This window comes from Mesocricetus auratus, unplaced genomic scaffold (assembly GCF_017639785.1).
Source record: "Mesocricetus auratus isolate SY011 unplaced genomic scaffold, BCM_Maur_2.0 Super-Scaffold_100042, whole genome shotgun sequence".
Classification (NCBI taxonomy): Eukaryota; Metazoa; Chordata; class Mammalia; order Rodentia; family Cricetidae; genus Mesocricetus; species Mesocricetus auratus.
Window position 1 is genome coordinate 6526153 of NW_024429219.1, and position 5460 is coordinate 6531612.

Genomic DNA, 5460 nt, shown 5'->3' on the forward strand with positions numbered 1-5460 from the left:
TCAAACATTTCGTCACTCCCTCAAACAGGCCATATCCCTTAGCTGTCAACCCAGTACACATTCCCCCACTCCCACCCCACCCCCTCTCCCCACTGTCATCCGGCCTTTGACATTGATCCACATTCTGCCCCTGGATTGCTCTCTCTGGACACAGACAGAACCGCACATTATGTGGTTTTCAGCGCCTGCTTCTTTTCACTTAGCAGATGCCCTCCAGGCTGCTCCCACTGCAGCAATCCCCAGTCCGTCGTTCCCTGCTAGGCTGGGTCGTGTTCCATCGGGTGATAATGCACCACTCCTCGTTTACCCATCCTTTGGGTTGCTCAGACGTCTGGCTGTTAGGAACCAGGCTGCAGCGATGGCAGAAGGGCGCTGTGGAGAGGGGTGGGGCTTCCTCCACCAAGGGCCTGTTGTTCCCGGATGTGCTGTGCAGTAGACTTGTCTCCTGGAGGGGCTCGGGGTTCAGACTGAAAAGGTTCCGTCCACGGTCACTTAGAGCCACGCACTTGAGCGGAACATGCATGACACAGCGGGCGTCTGTGGTAAGGAAAGCTGTTCACTTCACAGCAGACAAGATGCAAAAGCAGCTTCTACCCAGAGCTTTAGATGTCTGTTGTTTTATTTATGTATGTCTGTGTGCAGGGTACCCTTGGAGGCCAGAGGACAGTATCAGATCCCCCGAGCCAGAGTTACAGGCAAGTTGTAAGTTGCCTGATGTGGGTACTGGGAACCAAATCCAGGTCCTCTGGAAAAGCAGTACTTGTCTTAACAACAGCTGAACCGTCTCTCTAACCTGCTGCTTCTCTCTCTCTCTCTCTCTCTCTCTCTCTCTCTCTCTCTCACTCTCTCTCTCTCTCTCTCTCTCTCTCCCTCCCTCCCTCCCTCCCTCCCTCCCTCCCTCTCTCTCTCTCTCTGTCACACACACACACACACACACACCAAACAAACAAGTCTCAATTAGTCTAAAGGAATCAGGAATCCCAGGACAGACACTAACTGTAACTGTAAAATATTTGATGTCACCAGAGGTGGGAGAAAACACAGTGACCTGAAGTTTCCTGAGGTTGTTGGCAGAGTGCTTGTCTAGCATGCCTGAAGCCTTGGGCTCAAATCCCAGCACAGCATATGCTGGGCCTTGCTAGTGGGGGAGGTTATCCTTGGGGACATAGTGAATGCAAGCCAGCCTGGACTACTCGAGGCCCTTTCTCAAAAAAATTTTTAAAAATTAAAAAAAGAAGCCGGGCGTTGGTGGCGCACGCCTTTAATCCCAGCACTCGGGAGGCAGAGGCAGGCGGATCTCTGTAAGTTCGAGGCCAGCCTGGTCTACAGAGCGAGTTCCAGGACAGCCTCCAAAGCCACAGAGAAACCTTGTCTCGAAAAACCAAAAAAAAAAAAAAAAAAAAAAACCAGCTCTGGAGACTTAGGTCGCTTTGGAAATGAGTGGAGACTAACACTAGAGATAGGAGACTCTGTTGGTAGACACGCGCTGGCTGGTGATGTCACGATGAATGGGATCGAGACTCAGTCCAGAGCTCTGCACAGGTGTGCTAAGATCAAATGACAGTGCTCAGACATCAGACGGTGTGAGCGGGTTCTCACTGAGAAGCTCTGGACAAGCAAAGCGCCAGGGCAGGGCTGGCTACGCGGCACCGCAATAAAGGCTACACTGCCACCACAGCGTGGGCCTGAAAACGGACTGCTCCAGGGTGTCCTCTGACCTCTGAGCTCCACAGGCAGGCTGTCACACACACACACACACACACACACACACACACACACACACACACAGAGACAGAGACAGAGAGAGAAAGAGACGCATGCCATTAATTAATTACCATTTTAAAAGGGAGAAAACTAGAAGAAATGGGTTGATGCTGGACTAGAGCTGGATGGAGTAGGACCATGGGCCTCACATATGGCGAGACTGTGCATCTGCGTGTGTGTGTGTGTGTGTGTGTGTGTGTGTGTGTGTGTATGTGTGTATGTGTATGTGTGTGAGTGTGTGTGTGTGTGTGTTTCTTGATTTAACTGCTGACGAGACCTAGAGAGACAGTAGCACTGGGCAATCGCATCTTGGTTCTGGCATTTTCCTCACATCTATATGTATGATTGCGCTGGAAGGGTGGTAAGGGTGGAGGAGTACAAAGCTCAGCAGGGAGGATCCCAGGACTTGGGACACTGAGGCAGGAGGATCAAGAGCTTGGGTTAGCCTCTGCTACACAACGGGTTAGAGTGCAACCTGGGTTAGCTGAGACCCTGTCTCAAAACCTCACGAGAGGTTGTCTATGTTACACGCCATGCTACAGCAGCATCCTCAGGCTGCATGGAGATCTAGCTGTCCAGGTACGCATGACCCACTCCATGAGACTTGCACAGTGCCAACACTGCATTTCTCAAAGTGTGTCCCCCTTGCTAGGTGATGAATCTGGACACTATGTTTAAGGAAGTCGTTGAAGTTAAATGAGGTCACAAGGCAGAGGAAGACTCCTGCAGAGCACACGAACAGAAGGAAGGTCATGTAAGGACATTGTGAGAAAGCCTGTCTGCCAGCCAGGAAGAGACCCATCAACAGACTCCAACCCTGCCCACCCCTTGACCTCAGACTTCCAGTCTCCAGAGCTCTGAGGCCCAAGTGTCAGCCGCTGGAGCCCCAGTCTGTGGGACCGCGTCAGCCGCCCTCCAGACGGATGCATTATGTAACCTGCCGCTCCCAGGTCTGGGGATAGTGACTTTGCTCCTCGGCTGGGCTGGCTCTGGAGCTGTCCTGGAGGCTGTTTCTGCATCTCATCACTGTAACACAGCACAGTGTGACATGCATGGGAGAGCCCCTCCCCAGCCTTGGCAAACATAAAAGGCAGCGTGCTTGCAGCTCCCAATGGGAAGCAGGCCATCAAAAGGGCCGTAATTTACAAGATCGCTTCTAAAACCATAAATAAAACAAAAACAGAGTGTAGACGTGCAGCTCAAGAGCCAGAACACATGCCTGACTTACGGGGGCCTGGATGGATATTCTGTCTTCCCTTGTTTTGATCCTTGGAGGTAACCGCTGATACCAAATCTGAATCATAAAAATATGAAACTTAAGCTGAAGTGTCCCCCCACCACCACCCCTTGATATCTGAATAAAGCACCTGCTTACAGTTCCTTTCTCAGATGCTCTTTATCCAGGACCTGGGGGGTTGTGATCAGACCTTCCATTCAGGAACCAAACACTTCTGAAAGGTCTAGGCATGTGTGACCGGTGACTGGAGGGGTGGGTGCCTGCAAGGGGACAGGTAGGCGCCAAGTCCCCGCCTGGTCGTTAACAACCAGGATAGAAGTGCCAGTTTGGCTTCTTGGTTCAAAGATTGGCTTGACCTGAGGTTGCCTGAGCAGTGCTGGCAAGTCTCAACCTCTCCTGGAAGATTAGCTTCCAGCCCCAGAGGGAAAGCCCTGGAGCGAATGACAGCTGGAGAAAGAAAGATTTCCTGGGACAGCAAGTTCCCAGGAAGCTCCTGGGACTCAGCCAGGACGAGCCAGTCTCCCAGGAAACAGCAAAGCAGGGTGAGGGAAGGGAGTTGCACAAAGTGTGTGCTAAGTCACAGACGGAGCAGTTGGGCGGCGGTGGTGGTGGTGGTGGTGCACGCCTTTAGTCCCAGCACTCAGGAGGCAGAGACAGGCGGATCTCCGAGTTCGAGGCCAGCCAGGTCTAGAGTGAGTTCCAGGAGAGAACAGGAGGTGCATTTACTGGTCTATTGATTGATTGTGAGTCTGATACATGTAAGGGCAGGTCGTATTTTCAGATGCAGTGACAGCCAGGCTTCCGCAGAGAAGTGATTCAAAGTCCATAACCCCAGAACCTGATAGGGGGAGGAAAGAAAAAAGGATTGGTAGTTAGAAGCCAACCTGGTCCGCAGGGTGGGAGTGTCTTGGGTTTCTATGGCTGTGATAAAGACCCTGACCAAGAGCAATTTGGGAAGGAAAAAGGGCTTATTTGGCTTACGTATCGCTGGTCACACTGAAGGAAGCCAAGGCAGGAACTGAGGTAGGGCCAAAGAGAGACTGTGCTCACTGGCTTGCTCCCCATGGCTTGCTCAGCCTGCTTTCTGACACAGCCCAGGACCATCCACCCGCAGTGGCCTGGGCCCTCCAACATCAACCACGAATCAAGAAATGCCCCCACAGACTCTCGCCCCACAAGCAAATCTGACGGAGGCATTTTCTCAAGTGAGGTGTCTCTAGCTTATGTCAAGCTGACAAAGAGCCAAACAGCACCGAGACCTTACCTCAAAGAAGAAGAAGAAGAAGAAGAAGAAGAAGAAGAAGAAGAGGAGGAGGAGGAGGAGGAGGAGGAGGAGGAGGAGGAGGAGGAGGAGGAGGAGGAGGAGGAGGAGGAGGAGGAGGAGGAGGAGGAGGAGGAGGAGGAGGAGGAGGAAGAGGAAGAGGAAGAGGAAGAGGAGGAAGAAGAAGAGGAGGAGGAGGAGTTGGAGAAAGGAGGGGTAACAAGAGATTTGTTCACTTATGTGACTATGAAGATTTGGAAGCACCGTTAGCTGCAGGCTGGACACCCAGAAAAGCCAAAGCTGTAGTTTCAGTCCAAACCCAAGGTCTTGGGCACCCGAGAGTCAGTGTTACAGCTCTCAATTCAGACCCGAAGGCCTAAAGCCAAGAACTCCAGTGCCTGAAGGCAGGAAAAGACAGATGTCCGGGTGGAGGAGCAGGGAAGGTTACTCTCCTTTTTGTCTTTGCAAGCTACGTGGGCCACCAACGGCTCACACAGTGCCTGCATGAGTGAGGAACCACTTTTTTTAAAAATGTGCATGGATGTTTGGCCTGCATATATGTACATGCATCATATGCATTCCTGGTGCCCTCAGAAGCCAGAAGAGGGCTTAAGGTCCCCTGGAACTGGAGTTACAGACAGTTGTGAGTACCATGTAGGTGCTGAGAATTGAACCCAGGTCCTCTGGAAGAGCAGCAGGTGCTTTTAAGAACTGAGTCATCTCTCTAGCCCTAAGAGTCTAACTTTTGACTTGGGTTACCAATTCAAACAATAATCTTTTCCAGAAAATCTTCACAGGTACACCCAGAAACTCTGTGTTACTAGCTGTCAGGGCATCCTTTGACCCACTCAAGTTGACACATGAAATTCGGTGTCACAAGGACCAAAGAGTTGCCGGGCGTTGGTGGCGTACGCCTTTAATCCCAGCACTCGGGAGGCAGAGGCAGGCGGATCTCTGTGAGTTCGAGACCAGCCTGGTCTACCAAGCGAGTTCCGGGACAGCCTCCAAAGCCACAGAGAAACCCTGTCTTGAAAAACCAAAAAATAAAAAAATTAAAAAAAAATAAAAAAAAACAACAAGGACCAAAGAGTCAAGAGCCTTGAAGGTCACCCAGCATCCCCATAACAGTCTCCTCTGTGCTTTTTGATTTAATTTTTCTTTTTTGAGACAGTATCTCACTATGTAACCCCACTGGCCT

The 5460-nt window shown here is 51.3% G+C and overlaps 1 long non-coding RNA gene across 1 annotated transcript; it reads left to right on the forward strand.

Moving 5' to 3' along the window:
- The first annotated feature begins 451 nt into the window (after positions 1-451).
- LOC121135802 lies at positions 452-3140 on the forward strand. Its single transcript, XR_005872920.1, has 2 exons — positions 452-542; positions 2417-3140. It is a non-coding gene; the product is annotated as an uncharacterized LOC121135802 (long non-coding RNA).
- The last annotated feature ends 2320 nt before the right edge of the window (positions 3141-5460 follow it).